Here is a 19,593-nt window from a genome sequence, read left to right as displayed (position 1 = left end):
TAGCTCCTGGTTTTAATGGTTTGTTATTTTTTTTTTTACTTTTGATTTTTTTAAACCCTTAACTTCTGTGTATTGGCTCATAGGTGGAAGAGTGGTAAGGGTGGGCAATGGGGGTCAAGTGACTTGCCCAGGGTCACATAGCTGGGAAGTGTCTGAGGCCGGATTTGAACCTAGGACCTCCTGTCTCTAGGCCTGACTCTCAATCTACTGAACTGCCCAGTTGCCCCTTTACTTTTGATTTTTGAATCTCTCCTTTGATTTTGTAATTTTCATTTTAATTTTAAATTGGAGATTTAAAATTCGTTCTTTTTCTAGTTCATTCAGATGCATGCTCAATTCATTGATCATATGTTCTTTTATTGACATATGCATTTAGTGATATAAATTTATCCTCAAATAGTGCTTTCACTGCACTCAACAAACTGGCATTTTGTCTCATTGTTGCCATTCTCTTTAATGAAATTATTGTTCATTTTCCTGATTTAGTCTTTGACCCACTCATACCTTAGAATTATTTAGTTTCCACTTAGTTTTTAATTTATACTTCCACCCTGCTTTATTGAATGTAATTTTTATTGCTGAAAAGGATCTGAAAAGAGTCAATCTACTACTTCTGCTTTTCACCACTTGTCAAGGTTTTTGTGGAGAAATATATGGTGAGTGTTTATAAAGATGTCATAACTGAGCATCTGTTATGCTTATAACTTAGAAAAAGTATTCTTTTTTATTCTCATTGTTTTCTCCAGAGGTCTATCATATCTAACTTTTCTAAAATTCTGTTAATATCTTTAAATTCTTTATTATTTATCTTATGTTTATATTTATTATAACACTACAATATTACTTTTATTACATCATAATATTTACTATATTATTTATTCCTGTAAATTGTGTAATTTTCTTTGAGAATTTGGATGCTACTTATGCATTACTGGTGGAGATGTCAACTGATCCAACCATTCTAGAAGGTAATTTGGAATTATACGCAAAGGGCTATAAAATAATGCTTACCCTTTATTCCAATAATACCACAACTTAGGACTGTATCCAAGAGAGATAAAAAAGAGGAAAGGACCTACTTCTACAAAAAATATTTATAGCTACTCTTTTTGTGGTGGCAAAAAATTGGATATTGAGGAGTGTCCATCAGTTGTGGAATGTCTAAACAAATTGTGGTATATGATGGTGATGGAATACTATTATGCTGTAAGAAGTGATGAACAGTATGATTTCAGAAAGAGCTGAAGAAACCTGCAATACAAGAACTGATGCAGAGTGAAATAAGCAGAACCAGGAAAACATTGTACACACTAATAGCAATATTGTGGAATTATCAGCTGTGATAGACTTTGCTATTATCATCAGTACTATGTTCCGGAATAATTTTAAGGGACTTATGAGACAGGATGCTATCCATCTCCAGAGAAAGAACTCTTGGAGTCAGAACGCAGATGAAAGCATACAATTTTTCAGTTTTTTTTGGGATTTATGTTTTGGAGTTTTGGTTTTAGAAGATTACTCACTTATAAAAATGAACAATATAGAAATATGTTATACATGATAATACATGTATAACCCAGATTGAATTGCCTTCCAGTTCTGGGAGGGGGGAAAGGAAGGGAGGGAGTTAAGTCCAATCATATAACTGAGGAAAATTTGTTCGGAAATTGCTTATAATATGTAATTGGTATTAAATAAATAAAAGTTTTTTTTAAAGAAAGAATTTGGATATGCTATGTCAGTTGGTGCATATTTGCACCAGGGTTCACCTGGCTAGGAACCTTTGGTCTGCTGGATACAGTGAAAAATTTGCCCCAGGGCAGTCCAGCTCAGCAAGTTAGCTCAACCAGTTGAATCCAGTTTACCAACAAAGGATTGAGAAAAGAGAAAATTCAGCCTCAGGGCAGAACAGCTCAAACACTCTGTTCAAGTAAATCAACAGAGGGATAAGTCTATATAGTCCATGGTGCTGACGAAAAAAAAGTAAATACAATGAATAAACAAGAGAGGGGGAAAAGGCTACAATTGAAAGCTTCTGTGGGGGTAAGGATCAAAGAATAGAACCAGCTGATAAGGATGAGATCCCGGAAACATCAAGCAAAGCCTCAAAAAAAACATAGAATTGGATGTAAGCTATAAAGGACCTCATAAAGGAATTTAAAAATCAAATAAGACAGGTTGAAGAAAAATGTCAAAAGGAAAATAGTAGCCGGAAAAGCAAAAGAGGTCATTTGGTAACAAGGTGCAGGTGTGGAAAACCAGAATTAACCTGCTAGAGAATGATAGAAAAAATCAGAAAAGAAGAATGACTTGAAAGGAAGAATGGACCAAAAGAAAAAGGAGGATCAAAAGGCTGTGGAAGAAATTCATTCTATAAAAATTAGAATTGGGCAATTAAAATCTATTGACCTCATTAGACACCAAGACATAATAAAACAAAATCAAAAGAATGAAAAAGTTGAAGATAATATGAAACACCGAATTGAGAAAACAAGTGACCTGGAGAATAGATCCATGAGAGATAATCATTGGACAACCTGAAAATCATGATCAAAATAAAAGCCTAAAACATCATGCTATAGGAAATTATCCAAGACAACTGCCCTGAAATCCTTGAATATAAGGGTAAAATAGAGATGGAAAGACTCCATTGATTATCTCTGGAATTAAATCCCCAATTGATAACTCCCAGGAATGCCATAGCCAAACCCAAAATTCCCAGGCCAAGGGAAAAATACTACAAGCTGCTAGAAAGAAACAATTCAGATATCATGGAGCACAAATAAGGATTACACAGGATCTGGCAGCATCCACACTGAAGGATGAGAAGGCATGGAATATAATATTCTGGAATGCAAGGGAACGCAATCTACAACCAAGAATAACTATCCAGTAAAACTGACTATATTCTTTCAAGGGAAAGTATGATTATTTAATAAAATAGAAGATCTCCAAGCATTCCTGAAGAAAAATAAACTAGAGGTAAATAGAAAATTTGATGCCCAAATACAGAATTAAAGAGAAACATAAAAAGGTAAATAAAAAAGAAAAATTGAAGGGCTTCAATAAGATCAAATTGCATTTATTCCTATATGGAAAGATGATATCTGTAATGCTTAAAAAATGTTATTATTATCATAGTAGCTGGAAGAAGTATACATAGAGGTTGCAGTGTTAAGCTGTTTAGGATGATATATAAAAAAACAAACAAAAAAATCCCCCCAAAAAAGGGGCAAAAAAAGAGGATAATACTAAAAGAAATAGGAAACGATAAAATGGGGTAAAATATGTTACATAAAGAAGCTCATGGGGTGGAGGGAGGGAGAAAACCAATACAATGGAATGGAGGAAGAGGTTGGTGACAGGCAATGCTTAAACTTTACTCTTGTTGGAATAGGCTCAGAGAGGGAAGAACAGTCAGATCCATTGGGTTACAGAATTGTCTCTTGCCCTATAGAGAACTAGAAGAGTAATAAGAAATGGAGTGGTATGAGGGGAGTAATACAAGGGAGGGAGGGATTGGGATTGGGGGCATTCTAAAGACCCTTTAGGAAAAGGGGAATAAGAAAGGAGGTGGTGGGAAGGGAGTAATACAAGGGAGGGGAAAGAGGGGAGACTGACTAAAAGTGAAACATTAGAGGGGAGGGTAAGAGGGAAAGGAGAATGAGAAGAATTAAAGGAAGATGTCAAAATGGAGGGAAATACACTGATGGTGATCATAACTGTGAATGTGAATGGGATGAACTCACCAATAAAATTGAAGTGGATAGTAGAATGGATTAAAAAACAAAATCCTACCATATGTTGTCTACAAGAAATAAACTTGCAGCAGGTAGATATGCACAGGGTAAAGGTAAGAGGCTGGAGCAGAATCTATTGGGTTGCAACAGAAAGAAAGAAGGCAGAAGATCATGATCTTGGAAAAACCTAAAGTAAAAATAGTTTTGATTAATCAAGATGTAATTTCCTTCCTTATCTCTTTTCAAGACAGCATAAATAATGAAGAACTATCACTACTACACATAAATACACCAAATGGTATAGTATCCAGATTCCACAAAGGAGAAACTAGTGGAGCTTAAGGAGAAAATAGATAGTAAACCATATTAGTGGAGGACTTCAACATTCCCCTAGATAAATCAAACCAAAAAACAAATAAAAAAGAAGTGAGGGAAGTTAATGAAATATTGAAAAAATTAGAGCTAATAGATAACTGTAGAAAACTGAAAAGGGATAAAAATGAATATACCTTCTTTTTAGCAGCACATAGTACATAAACAAAGATTGACCATGTGCTAGGGCATAAACACATTGCAAACAAATGTAGTAAACAGAAATAATAAATTCAAAATTTTCAGACCATAATGAGATAAAAATTCTAATAAGGGCTCATGGAAACACAAATTTAAAATTAATTGGAAACTTAATAATCTAATTCTTCAAAACTTGTGGGTCAAAGAACAAATCATAGAAACAATCACTGATTTCATTGAGGAGAATGACTAGGAAAACAACAACATATCAAAATCTATGGGATATAGCTAAAGCACTACTCAGGGGAAAATTTATATCCCTAAGTGCATGTATCAACAAAGCAGAGAGGGAGGAGATCAATGAATTGTGTTTGTAACTTGAATAACTAAAAGAAGCACAAATTACAAATCCTCAGACAAAAACTAAATTGGAAATCCTAAAAATAAAAGGAGAAATTAATAAAATTGAAATTAAACCAAGATAAATTCAAAATGGTAAATGACTTAAATATAAAGAGTGAAATCACAACTAGGTAAACATAGAATAGTATACCTTTCAGATCTGTGGGAAAGGAAGTAATTTAAGACCACACAAGAGATAGAGAACATTACAAAATGTAAAATGAATGATTTTGATTATGTCAAATTAAAAAGGTTTTGTGCAAACAGAAACAATGCAACCAAAATTAGAAGGAAAGCAACAAACTAGGAAAAAGTTTATAACAAAACTCTCTGACAAAGATTTAATATAAGGAACTAAATCAAATTTGCAAAAAATCAAGCCATTTCCCAATTGACAAATGGTCAAGTGATATGAATAGGCAGTTTATACATGAAGAAATAAAACTATCAATAAGCACATGAAAAAATTGTTCTGAATCCCTCTTGCTTGGAGAAATACAAATAAAAACAACTCTGAGGTACCAACGTACACCTAGCAAATTGGCCAATATGGCAGCAAAGGAAAATGATAAATATTGGAGGTGATGTGGCAATATTTGGTCACTAATACCCTGCTGATGGAGTTATGAATTGGTCCAACCATTCTGGAAGGCAATTTGGAATTATGCCCAAAGGGCTTTAGAAGACTGACTGCCCTTTAATCTAGCCATACCACTACTGGCTTTGTATCCCAAAGAGATAATAAGGAAAAATACTTGTTTAAAAATATTTATAGCTGTTCTCTTTGTGGTGGCAAAAAATTGGAAAACAAAGGGGTGTCCATCCATTGGGGAAATGGCTGAACAAGTCATGGTATCTGATAGTGATGGAATACTATTGTGCTGAAAGGAATAATGAACTGGAGGAACTCCATGTGAACTGGGATGACCTCCAGGAATTGATGCATAGTGAAATGTGCAGAATCAGGAAAACATTGTACACAGAGACTGCTAAACTGTGGCTCAATTGATGTAACAGACTTTTCTACTATTAGCAATCCAATGACCCAGGATAATCCCAAAGGACTAATGAGAAAGAACACTATCCACATCCAGAGAAAGAACTATGGGAGTAGAAATGCAGAAGAAAAACATATGATACATCACATGGTTTGATGGGGGGATGATTGGGGTTTTGGAGTTAAAAGATCACTCTATTGCAAATATAAATAATATGAAAATAGGTTTTGAACAATTATATATATATATATATATATATATATATATATATATATATATATATATCTTAGTGGAATTGCTTGTCAGCCTTGGGAAGGAGGAGAGAAGAGGGATGGGAAAAATCATGAATCATGGAATCATGGAAAAATGTTATAAATAAATAAGTATAAATTTTAAAAAAGATAAATACTAGGGAATATAGAGGTTTAATGATTTTGTCCAGACTTGCAAAGCTTGTGTCAGAGAGATTTGAGCTCATGTCTACCTAATTCCAAGCACAGCATTCTATTCACTATTCCAAGTTGCTTCTACTAAGATAACCACCCCTTATTTATCTAGCATTACTACAAAATGAAAGATTTTACACAAGCCAATTTTTGATATAATTGAAATTTATACTTTGAAGTACCTTAACCTTTTAAATATTAAAATAATAACATATTTGTATAGTGGTTTAAGTTCTNTATATATACATATATATATATCTTAGTGGAATTGCTTGTCAGCCTTGGGAAGGAGGAGAGAAGAGGGATGGGAAAAATCATGAATCATGGAATCATGGAAAAATGTTATAAATAAATAAGTATAAATTTTAAAAAAGATAAATACTAGGGAATATAGAGGTTTAATGATTTTGTCCAGACTTGCAAAGCTTGTGTCAGAGAGATTTGAGCTCATGTCTACCTAATTCCAAGCACAGCATTCTATTCACTATTCCAAGTTGCTTCTACTAAGATAACCACCCCTTATTTATCTAGCATTACTACAAAATGAAAGATTTTACACAAGCCAATTTTTGATATAATTGAAATTTATACTTTGAAGTACCTTAACCTTTTAAATATTAAAATAATAACATATTTGTATAGTGGTTTAAGTTCTTTCCTCCCATCAACCTTGTGAGACAAGTTAAGTGACATATCCATGGTCACATTTCCAGTGTCTGATATGGGATTTGAAGGGGCAGCTATGTAGCACAGTGGATAGAGCTCTAGATCTGGAGTCAGGGATCTGGGTTCAAATATGGCCTCAGATACTCTCTAAATGTAAGAACCTAGTCAAGTCATTTAACCCCATTTGTCTAGCTCTTGGCCTTCTGTTTCAGAGTTGTTACTAATACAGAAAATAAGGGTAAAAAAGAGAAAGGGTTTGAACTCAGTTATCCTATCTACAAGTCAAAACTTCTAACCACTTATATTACCTCTAAATGCTTCAAAAATGGAAATTTAAAATATATTATGCAGTTCCCTATCTCCTAACAGTTGATCTAGGCCACTCATATTAAAGGTGCCAGTATATTATGCATTTTTGCATTTTAATTATTATTTAAACATTTTCTTTATTCTCTTTCAATGTCAATCAGTGAACTTTCATTTCATAGTTATATTCCTTGTTCCCTTTCTAATTACTCTTTCTAATATACTATGGACTGGGAAACTAGATCAACAAACTTGTTAGGACCATGTGTGAAACAAGAGTAATTAGGTTTGGATGAAGAAATCAAAGTCACATGTAGGTATATTAAAAATGCTCTAAATTGCTACTGACTAGAGAAATGCTAATTGAAACAATTTTGAGTTGTAACTTATATCTGTAAGACTGGCTGATATATAAAAGGGCAAAATGACAGATATTGTTTGTTATGTGGAAAAATAGTGACACTAATACACTGTTGGTGGAACTGTGAATTGATTCAATAATTATGGAGAGCAATTTGGAATTATGCCCGAAGGGTTATAAAACTGTGTATACCCTAAAACACTACAATAAATGGAATCAAGAGAACATTATATATAGCTACAGAATTAGTATTTGAAGAATAACTTGTTAATGTCCACCTCCAGAAAATGATCTGACAAATGGAAACACAAAAGACAATTTGCATATACATATCTTTTTTGTTGGGTGATGCCTTTTATGGTGATGGAAGGAAGAAATGGACTGAGATACCTAGGAATAAATTATATTAAAATGAATAGATTAATTAAAAAAGAGAAAAAAAGGTTATGAATGAGGGCTGGAGGGGCATTCCTATGAGTAAATACAGGAGTTTCATTGCATGGATGTTATAACAGCTATTTGTGTTGCTTATAAGGACCCCTTATTTGCTTCCTCTCTGCTTCTTCATGGTACTCTACATAGTTGTAACAGTTGGAAGAATTAACCTAAATACAGGAAATATCATAGTGATATGATAATTATTAACATTAATAGACTGTATTACAATCAATATATCTTTTTGCTTTTTAAATGCCTGTCCTTTAAAAAATCTAATTTGTTTCTTGTACCTTGCACTTGGAAGTTATTGCCTGACTAGCAAACATTTCTAATTAATATTCTAGGAAACTCAATAGCTTCTGGAAACTGTAGGTTTAAGTGTTGAGTCTTGCAGTTGTGAACTCTTCTGTACCAGTAAAGGGGATACATCTTAAAGAATTATAAGCATATAAAACACAAAGCTACCCACACCTTTTCCTTCTGAATTTCAACACAGCTTCTTCCTACTATACTCCTTTGCCTTCAGGATGTGTTAAAAGGTGAGGGATAAGCTAGCCTGCAATTATACTGGAAAGAAGCAGAGAATTGCTGAGGGGCATATACCCAGGGTCAAGTATGCCCTGATACTGGGCTTAGGGGAAAGGATTTTTCTTAATGTAGAGAAGGCAGGGGGAACTTAGGCATTAAATCCAAATGGAGGCAGACAATAAGTACAAAAAATTGCCCCCCCAAATGCAACATAAATGTACAGGATTTGAAATGTAAGCAATTCGCATGTATATTTAGAGATTTATATGAACACATGAATATACAATATGTATATAAAGTGTATGGGTTGAATTGAACATAAATTGCATACTTTTCAAGATATATGTATATATATATATATGCACTCACATACATGTATTATATAATATCATGTGTTTCTCAGTCATTAGATATTGGTCATAGGTAGAATTTCTTCAGTTCTTCAAATTAATCACATTCAGAAACTGTAAAAGTATATTGTGAGCTTCTTTGTTAAATTAAATGTAGTTGGGATATTGAAGAAAATAAAATCTAGGACCTCTATATCTTAGATTTGGGAAAAAGAGGACCGTGATACACACACAATATTTCTAATGGGTCTCTTCATTTCTCCATTTCAATGCAGCAAAATTGAGGCAAAATAGACTTAGCCAAAATCTCAGAGTTCAGGAGCTCAGCCTAGTGCCTAGGTTTTATAACTAATTCCTAGTCTAGAACTTAACTCTTCTTTAGATTAAGATAACTTTAGTGATGCTCCTGTTCAAATCTGATCATTGTTGATTTTTAAATAATGTTTGTTAATGAACCTTTTATAAAACTCATTAAGTAATTTTTCATTATTCAAAATGACCATGGAATTACCGTCCCTTGTATTATTCTTAGTAAGTAGTCATATATTTTATATCTCATTTATCAAACTTTTATGAAGTAGCAATTATGTAAATGCTTCATGCACCAGGCATATTGAAATTTCTAGGATATAATTTTCTAAACAATATTTCACTGCTACTTTTCTGAATGACAGAAAATGAAGTGCATCTTGTAGACAAAGCTAAACTGTCTGAAAGGGAATTAAAGAAGACCTTACTTGAAACAGACTGCTTTTTTTTCCTCCTGGCAGATTAAATTTTCATTGAGGTTATTTTCTGGGCAAGGAGAACCTCAAATGTAGGACTCAGCCCCCAAGGGTCTGTTCTGTTTCACTTATAAAGTCACACCATTTACAGCAATGAAACACCCGTTAAATCACAGCCCATTCTAGAGTGACATTGGCTGACTCACACTGAGGTTTTTTCTTCTCCCTTCCTCCTCCTTTGGGGCCTTTTAAAATCAGGAACATACTTGAACTTCTCAGAGTTGGATGGGCTATCCCTTTGGTAAACTGGGACCAATTGTGTGGGGCTTTGTTAATATGCCGTTTATCTTTTTTCCGTCCTTTATGTCAGGTGAGTGCATCCAGAGCAGGGCAGGATCTGAAAGTCATGGGAAGAAAGATAAATGTTTAAAAATACATACACAGGGGGCAGCTGGGTAGCTTAGTGGATTGAGAGTCAGGCTTAGAGACAGGAGGTCCTGGGTTCAAATCCGGCCTCAGACACTTCCCAGCTGTGTGACCCTGGGCAAGTCACTTGACCCCCATTGCCCACCCTTACTCCTTACTACTCTTCCACCTAGGAGCCAATACACAGAAGTTAAGGGTTTAAAGAAAATAAAAATACATACACAAATGTGTATGTGTCTGTACAAATGTATATTTAACATTTGCCTTTCTTCCCATGGTTATAAACAAATGCAATGTATATATACACACAAAAGCACATATGTACATATATGTATATCTATCTACCAATCTATCATGATGGAACTTTGACTAAATGGTGAAGGATTCAAAATTTGTCTTCCACATCACCAAACTCCATATGCTGAGGAAAGTGATATGGTCAATTTATTTATGACGAAGTATTACAGTTTTAATATGTTTTCTTTCTCAGGGAGAACTTCATTTTAAAAGAGAAGCTTAAAGAAGGGAATGCTTAACTCAAAGGGGAGTTGTTAATTGCATATCTTTAGATATTGAAGCAAGAAGATAGGGGAAATATTTTTGGGTAAAGAAGTATTCTAGACTGGGTCTGATTCAGGATAGTGTTCTAAAAGTTTAGGATCAATATTGGACAAAATGAGATATTTGTACATTTTTCAGCAGTTAGCAAAACAAAATACTTAGTTATAGAAAGAGAAGGTTATTCAATAAGGATAGCATTGATGACACCTTGAGTTGACTTGAATGACTGAAGATTCCTTCCCTGAATTGTAATCCATCAGCCAAGTCAAGTAGCAGAACACCCTTCCAACTCTTTGATGCTTTGATCTTTTTTTTTTTAAGTTTTTTTTAAACTTAACTTCTGTGTATTGACTCCTTGGTGGAAGAGTGGTAAGGGTGGGCAATGGGGGTCAAGTGACTTGCCCAGGATCACACAGCTGGGAAGTGTCTGAGGCCAGATTTGAACTTAGGATTTCCTGTCTCTAGGCCTGACTTTCAATCCACTGAGCTACCCAGCTGCCCCCAATGCTTTGATCTTTTAAGGAAAAAGTAGTCTAATCTGATTGGGGATGGGGTTAGAATATAACTAGAACACAGAGGGTTTTCTGAATGGCTTTCAAGTCATATCTTTTTGAGGTTACCTATACATATGATTGGCCCAGATATTCATAGTTAACTAATATAGCGCTACCATTCTTCATAGAGATGGGCTACCTCATTGTCATCCTTTAGTTCTCACTCTTATTCATCCTCCTAATAGAATCAATTCCCAGATTTTGTTGTTTCGAACTCCATAAAGTTTCTTACATCTTTTTCTCCCTTTTTGTTCATTCACAGAGCCTCAATTACCTCAATCCCTCATTACTTCTCAGCTGATGTTCATATTAGTTTCCTATTAGCCTTCTAATTGGTTGTCCTGTCTCAAGTCTCACCCTCCTTTCTTTTAAAAAGCCAAAGTCATTTTTTTAAAGTACAAATCTGGACATGTCACTACTCCCATCCCTTTAAAAACACACAATAAATTCTGGGCACTCACTATTACTTATGTGGAACATTAGCACAATGCCTGGCACATGGTAGGCACTTTAATGCTTATTGATTGACATAGACTGTTCTATCTGGCCTTAGAGATTTTCATAGCCTGGACCTTTAAAAATATTTAGTTTTTAAGAATTCTCCAATCTTCTTATATATTACTCCTAACCATGCACCTTTACAGTACAGTAATACTAGACTACTTACTGTTCTTCACACATGATGCTCTATTTCTCATCTTTGTACTTACTATTAATGCCAGAAATGTTCTCTTTCTTTACTCCTGCCTTTTGGAATTGCCAGTTTCCTTAAAAAATTTAGTTCAAGCACTATATTCTAGTTGGAGCCTTTCCCACTCCTATCTTCATCAGCTGCTAGCATCCTTATTCCCTCAAATTTTCTTGTTCTCATGGAGTGTGTACATATACATATATTGTCATGGGGTACACATTGGAATGTATCCTTAATGGGCAGTGGTTATTTTACCATTGTATTTTTTATTTTTTTAGACATTTATTAATATTCGATTTTAACATGGTTACGTAATTCATGCTCCTACTTTCCCCTTCACCCCCCGCATTCCCCCCACCCCTGGACGACGCACATTTCCACTGGTTTTTAACATGTGTCATTGATCAAGACCTATTTCCAAATTGTTGGTAGTTGCATTGGTGTGGTAGTTTCGAGTCTACATCCCTAATCATGTCTGCCTCAACCCATGCGTTCAAGCAGTTGTTTTTCTTATATGTTTCCTCTCCTACAGTCCTTCCTCTGAATGTGGGTAGCATCTTTACCATAAATCCCTCAGAATTGTCCTGTGTCATTGCATTGCTGCTGGTACAGAAGTCCATTACATTCGATTTTACCATAATATATCAGTCTCTATGTACAATGTTCTTCTGGCTCTGCTCCTTTCGCTCTGTATCAGTTCTTGGAGGTCTTTCCAGTTCACATGGAACTTCTCCAGTTTGTTATTCCTTTGAGCTCAATAGTATTCCATCACCCGCATATACCACAGTTTGTTCAGTCATTCCCCAATTGAAGGACATACCCTCCTTTTCCAGTTTTTTGCCACCACAAAAAGTGCAGCTATAAATATTTTCATACAAGTCTGTTTATTTATGATCTCTTTGGGGTACAAAACCAACAATGGTATGGCTGGATCAAAGGGCAGGCATTCTTTTATAGCCCTTTGAGCATAGTTCCAAATTGCCACAAATTGCCAGCCAGAATGGTTGGATCAGTTCACAACTCCACCAGCAATGCATTAATGTCCCAATTTTGCCACATCCACCCAGCATTCATTGCTCTCCCATTCTATCATTTTAGCCAATCTGCCAGGTGTGAGGTGGTACCTCAGAGTTGTTTTAATTTGCATTTCTCTAATTATTAGAGATTTAGAACACTTTCTCATGTGCTTATTGATACTTTTGATTTCTTTACCTGAACATTGGCTATTCATGTCTCTTGCCCATTTATCAATTGGGGAATGGCTTGAACTTTTATACAATTGATTTAACTCCTTGTATATTTGAGTAATTAGACCCCTGTCAGAGTTTTTTGTTATAAAGATTTTTTTCCCAATTTGTTGTTTCCCTTCTGATTTTGACTACATTGTTTTTGTTTGTACAAAAGCTTTTTAGTTTAATATGATCAAAACCATTTAATTTACATTTTGTAATTTTCTCTAACTCTTGCTTGGTTTTAAAAATCTTTCCTTTCCCAGAGATCTGACAGGTATACTATTCTGTGTTCACTTAACTTATTTATAGTTTCCCTTTTTATATTCAGGTCATTCACCCATTCTGAATTTATCTTGATGTAGGGTGTGAGATGTTAATCAAAACCTAATCTCTCCCAAATTGTTTTCCAAATTTCCTAGCAGTTTTTGTCAAATAGTGGATTTTTGTCCCAAAAGTTGGGCTCTTTGGGTTTATCATACACTGTCTTGCTGACATCATTTACCCCAAGTCTATTCCACTGATCCTCCCTTCTGTCTCTTAGCCAGTACCATATTGTTTTGATGACTGCTGCTTTATAGTATAGTTTAATATCTGGTACTGCTAGGCCCCCTTCCTTCACATTTTTTCATTATTTCCCTTGATATTCTTAATATTTTGTTATTCCAAATGAAATTTGTTATAGTTTTTTCTAATTCAGTAAAGAAGTTTTTTGGTAGTTTGATAGGTATGGCACTAAATAGGTAAATTAATTTGGGTAGAATTGTCATTTTTATTATGTTAGCTCGGCCTACCCATAAGCAATAAATGTTTTTCCAATTGTTTAGATCCAGTTTTATTTGTTTGGAAAGTGTTTTGTAGTTGTTTTCATATAATTGCTGTGTTTGTTTTGGTAGATAGAATCCCAAGTATTTTTTTACATTGTCTAGGGGGATTTTTAAAAGGTGTTTCTCTTTCTACTTCTTGCTGCTCTAATGTGTTGGAAATGTATAGAAATGCTGATGATTTATGTGCATTTATTTTGTATCCTGCAACTTTGCTAAAGTTGTTGATTATTTATACAAGCTTCTTAGTTGATTCTCTAGGATTTTTTAAGTATATCATCATATCATCTGCAAAGAGTGATAGCTTAGTCTCCTCATTGCCTATTTTGATACCTTCAATTTCTTTTTCTTCTCTAATTGCTACTGCTAGTGTTGCTAGTATTATGTTGAATAATAGAGGAGATAATGGGCATCCTTGTTTCACTCCTGATCTCATTGGGAAGGCTTCTAATTTATCCCCATTGCATATAATGCTTGTTGATGGTTTTAGGTATATACTGTTTATTATTTTTAGGAAAGGTCCTTCCATTCCTATACTTTTCAGTGTTTTCAATAGGAATGGATGCTGTATTTTGTCAAAGGCTTTTTCAGCATCTATTGAGATAATCATGTGATTTTTGTTTGTTAGACTGTTGATATGGTCAATTATGTGGATGGTTTTCCTAATGTTGAACCATCCTTGCATTCCTGGTATAAATCCCACCTGATCATGGTGGTTGATCTTCTTAATTACTTGCTGGAGTCTCTTTGCTAGTATTCTATTTAAGATTTTTGCATCTTTGTTCATTAGGGAGATTGGTCTGTAGTTTTCTTTTTCTGTTTTTGGTCTACCTGGCTTTGGAATCAATACCATATTTGTGTCATAAAAGGAATTTGGTAGGACTCCTTCTTTGCTTATCATATCAAATAATTTGTATAGTATTGGGATTAGTTGCTCTTTGAATGTCTGATAGAATTCACTTGTGAATCCATCAGGCCCTGGCGATTTTTTCTTAGGGAGTTCTTTGATGGCTTGTTCAATTTCTATTTCTGATATGGGATTATTTAGGTATTCTATTTCTTCTGCTGTTAATCTAGGCAATTTATATTTTTGTAAATATTCATCCATATCTCCTAAATTGTTATATTTATTGCCATATAATTGGGTGAAATAGTTTTTAATGATTGCCTTAATTTCCCCTTCATTAGAGGTGAGGTCTCCCTTTTCATCTTTGATACTGTCAATTTGTTTTTCTTCTTTCCTTTTTTTTATTAGATTGACCAGTACTTTGTTTATTTTATCTGTTTTTTTCAAAATACCAGCTTCACGTCTTATTTATTAATTCTATAGTTCTTTTACTATTTCCCACTGAGTACTGTCTTGGCTGCATCTCACAGAGTTTGGTAGGATGTCTCATCATTGTCATTCTCTTCATTGAAATTGTTGATTGTTTCTATGATTTCTTCTTTGACTAATTGGTTTTGGAGAATCATTATGATTATTTAATTTTATTAATTGAATTTTTATTATATGATTATTTAATTTCCAATTAGTTTTTGATTTGCCTGTCCAGGTGCCCTTACTAATTATTATTTTTATTGCATTATGGTCTGAGAAGGTTACATTTATTATTTCTGCTCTTTTGCATTTGTTTGCAATGTTTCCTGAAAAGAAGGTATATTCCTTTTTTGTCCCTATTTGTTTTTCTCCACATATCAATTAAATCTAATTTTTCTAGGACTTCATTCACCTCTCTTACCTCTTTATTATTTATTTTTTGGTTTGCTTTATCTAGATCTGAAAGAGGAATATTTAGATCGCCCACTAGTATGGTTTTACTATCTATTTCCTTCTTGAGCTCTGCCAGTTTCTCTTTTATGAATTTGGATGCTATGCCACTTGGTGCATACATATTGAGCAGTGTTATTTCCTCATTGTTTATACTGCCTTTAATCAGGATGTAATGACCTTCCCTGTATTTTTTAATCATATCTATTTTTACTTTGGCTTTGTCAGAAATCATATTAACCACTCCTGCCTTCTTTTTCTCATTTGACACCCAAAAGATTTTGCTCAAGCCCTTAACCTTAGACTTGTGTATATCTACCCACCTCATATGTGTTTCTTGTAGACAACATATGGTAGGATTTTGGTTTCTAATCCACTCTGCTATTTGCTTCCGTTTTATGAGCGAGTTCATCCCATTCACAATCAGAGTTATAATGATCAGTTGTGCATTTACTGACATTTTCGTATCTTCCCCTATTCCTACCCCTTCTTCTTACACTAATTCCTTTTAAACCAGTGGTTTGCTTTAAGCCAATATCCCTTATCCCGTCCCTTGATTAACTTCCATTTCTACCCCCTCCCTTATTATTTTCCTCTTTTTATTTTTAAAGACCTAATGAATTCCCTCCCCCTTATCCTCCTCTCCCTTTTTTGACCTCCCTACTCCCCTGTTCTGACTTTTTCAGTAGGGTTAGATAGAGTTTTATATCCCAATGGATAATATAGCTACTCTTCCCTCTCCTGGTTGATTATACTGAGAGTAAGGTTTAAATATTACCTCTTAATGCTCTCTTCCTCTCCTTATAACAGTATTCATCCCCTCCCCTTCCCATGCCCTCTTTGTGTGTAATAGTATATCCTATTTTTCTTATTCTCTCAAGTTTCTCTTGGTGTCCCATACTATTCATCCCCTCTTCCCTCACCCCATATTGTCTTAGACCATTTAGTATTCCACCCTCTCCCTGTAAATTATTCTTCTGATTACTATAATAGTGAATACTATAATAGTGAATAGAGTTCACTACAGAGAATTATACATAACATTTCTCTATATAGGAATACAGATAATTAGATCTTATTGAGGCCCTTAAAAAGGCAAATTTAAAAATTATGAGTTTTCTTTCTTTTCTCTCTGTTTCTTATTTACCTTTTCATATTTCTCTTGATTTTTGTGGTTGGATATCAACTTTCCATTTAGTACTGGTCTTTTCTGTGCAAATACTTGGAAATCTTCAATTTCGTTGAATGCCCATACTTTCCCCTGGAAGTATATAGTCAGTTTTGATGAGTAGGTGATCCTTGGTTGTAGACCCAGTTCTCTTACTTTTCTGAATATCATATTCCAAGACTTGCGGTCTTTTAGCGTGGAGTTTGCCAGATCCTGTGTGATCCTGATTGGTGCTCCTTGATATTTGAATTGTCTCTTTTTGGCTTCTTGTAAAATTTTTTCTTTTATTTGGAAGCTCTTGAATTTGGCTATTATATTCCTGGGGGTTGTCTTTTCTGGGTCTAGTGTAGAGGGAGATCTATGGATCCTTTCAATGTCTATATTGCCCTCTTGTTGTAGAACTTCAGGGCAATTTTGCTGAATAATTTCTTTTAGTATGGAGTCCAAATTTCTATTAATTTCTGCTTTTTCAGGGAGACCAATGATTCTCAAATTGTCTCTTCCAGACCGGTTTTCTTGGTCTGTCCCTTTCTCATTGAGATATTTCATGTTTCCTTCTATTTTTTCAGTCTTTTGACTTTGTTTTATTTGTTCTTGCTGTCTTGAGAGATCATTAGCTTCTAATTGCTCAATTCTAGCCTTTAGGGACTGGTTTTCCTTTTCAATCTGGTCATTTCTGGTGTTCAATTTGCTTATCAGTTCATTTGATTTCTGAGCCTCACTTTCCAATTGCAAAATTCTGCCTTTTAAACTGCTATTTTCTTGCCTGATTTCCTTTTGAGCTATTTCCCATTTTTCTAGCCAAATCTTTTCCAACTTTCTTGTCATCTCAGATTTGAACTCGTCAAGAGCTTGTCACCAGTTTTCATTATTTTGGGAGCGTCCGGATGTGATTGCGTGTTTGTTCTCCTCTTCTGTTTGTTCGGTTGTCTGGATTTTCTCTGTGTAAAAGTTGTGGAGTGTTAAAGATTTCTTCTTCTTGTTGTTAATCTTTCTCTTCTGGGCTTCCTGATTCTGGGTTGCCATTGTTAGCCCAGCCCCTTCTCAGCTTTATCCTCGCACTCAGGGTCTGTCTGCACTCTTTAGGCTCCTGAGGTCTCAGGTCTGGTTGTTCTCAAGGTCAACCTCCCTGGTACACCCCCTTGCTTGATCCTCTGCTGGAGGTTCCTTCACAAGTCTCAGGGCGCTGTTTCCACAGTCGAATACCCATCTGCACTGGTTCCCCACTCAGGGTTTCAGAGCCTTGGCTCACACCTGTGTCCACCTCAGCCTGCGCCTGCACTCAGTGTCTGAGCTCAAAGTCTGTGTGCGTTCTTTAACCTTTTGGGGTCCCAAGTCTTGCTGCTCTCTGGAACAGGCCCTGGAGCTGCCAATGACTCAATGGTTGCCCCAAACTTACTCTATTTCTTTTGAGCTGGCTTTGGTGTTGTAGGTGGTGTGTGTGTGTGTGTGTGTGTGTGTGTGTGTGTGTGTGTGTGTGTGTGTAGGGGGGGTTGTTCAGCCAGAGATTTAGTGAGAGCTGTTTCACCCCTTTATAGCCTGGAAATGCCCCGATTCCACATACCTTCCATGCTGCCCCTGTTGTGGGGTCCCTCCATTCGTCTGGATTTGTTTTTATGTCCCCTTGAGGAGTCCTGTATGTTTTGGTTAGGAGAGGTTAAGTGCTGCTTTTTACTCTGCCACCATCTTAACCTGGAACCCCATTGTATTTTTATCCCAAGAACTCAGGCAGTGCCTGACACATAAAAGGCCACAGGACTAAGTGGTATAGTGGATAGAGCACTAGATCTGCTATCAGGAAGAGTTGTGTTCAAAAAAATCTTCACTAGCTGGGTGACTCTGGGCAAGAAACTTAATCTCTTGCTGCCTTGCTTTCTTTGTGTGTAAAATAGGGATAATAACAATATTGTGAGGATAAAGTGAGATATCATTTGTAAAGGGCTTTGTAAACCTTAAAGTTCTATGTCAATGCCCTTACTTTCTTTCTTAATAACAACCCAAAGACAGAAGGGCAAGGGCTGTGGCAAATAGGATTAAGTGACTTGCCCAGGTCCTCCTGGTTCCAGGTCTGGTGTTTTACCCACTGTGCCACCTAGATGCCCCACTAACTATTATTATTGATTGATTAAAATACATTGTTGGAGGTTGGGGTGGGGAGAATGCTTTGGCTGCCATCTCCAGGCCCTAGCAATGGAAACATTAAAAGTTTTTATAGTCTTCACTTGTTAAGTGAGAGGAAAGATTAAATGTATTCTAATTTTTGTTAGACACTATCCTTTGTTTGTAGTCAGGATGTCCAAATCAGCTAGATCACAGGACTTTGTATGAGGAAGATGAGTTCTAATCTAACCCATAAGGCCAACTCACTTCATCTAACTTTGTCTTCATTTCATCATTTGCAATATAAGGATAATATTCTCTCTGACATTTTCTGCACAGAGTTGTTGTGAGAATAATGAGGGAAAGCAGTTTGCAAAACTAGAAATTTATATCAGTCAGTTATTATTGTTACATTGCTCTCATAGTTTTGAAGGGTGTTAGATAGAAATGATGCCAAGACAATCACTATCCTATAATTTTCTCTTATATTTAGTATTCTCTGGATGATTGAATATATTAATAAAATCACTGCTCTTTGTAACTGATTAATATGATTTTATAAAATCATTCTCACATTGATTGATTGATGGAGGTGAGAAATAAATAGTCCTAGGACAAGTTACCATTATCACTATTATTATTCTACTCCTCTTCTTCATCATCACCACTACATCTACCATCATCATTGTCATCATCATTATTCACAGTTTATTATTTTATATTTACCTACAATTTTACTATCAATTGCATTTATGATTCATCATTTAGGGAGTGACCACATCCATAGTCTCTTTCCTTT

The sequence above is a fragment of the Gracilinanus agilis genome, chromosome 3 (assembly GCF_016433145.1).
Source record: "Gracilinanus agilis isolate LMUSP501 chromosome 3, AgileGrace, whole genome shotgun sequence".
Classification (NCBI taxonomy): domain Eukaryota; kingdom Metazoa; phylum Chordata; class Mammalia; order Didelphimorphia; family Didelphidae; genus Gracilinanus; species Gracilinanus agilis.
This window is presented reverse-complemented; position numbering follows the sequence as displayed.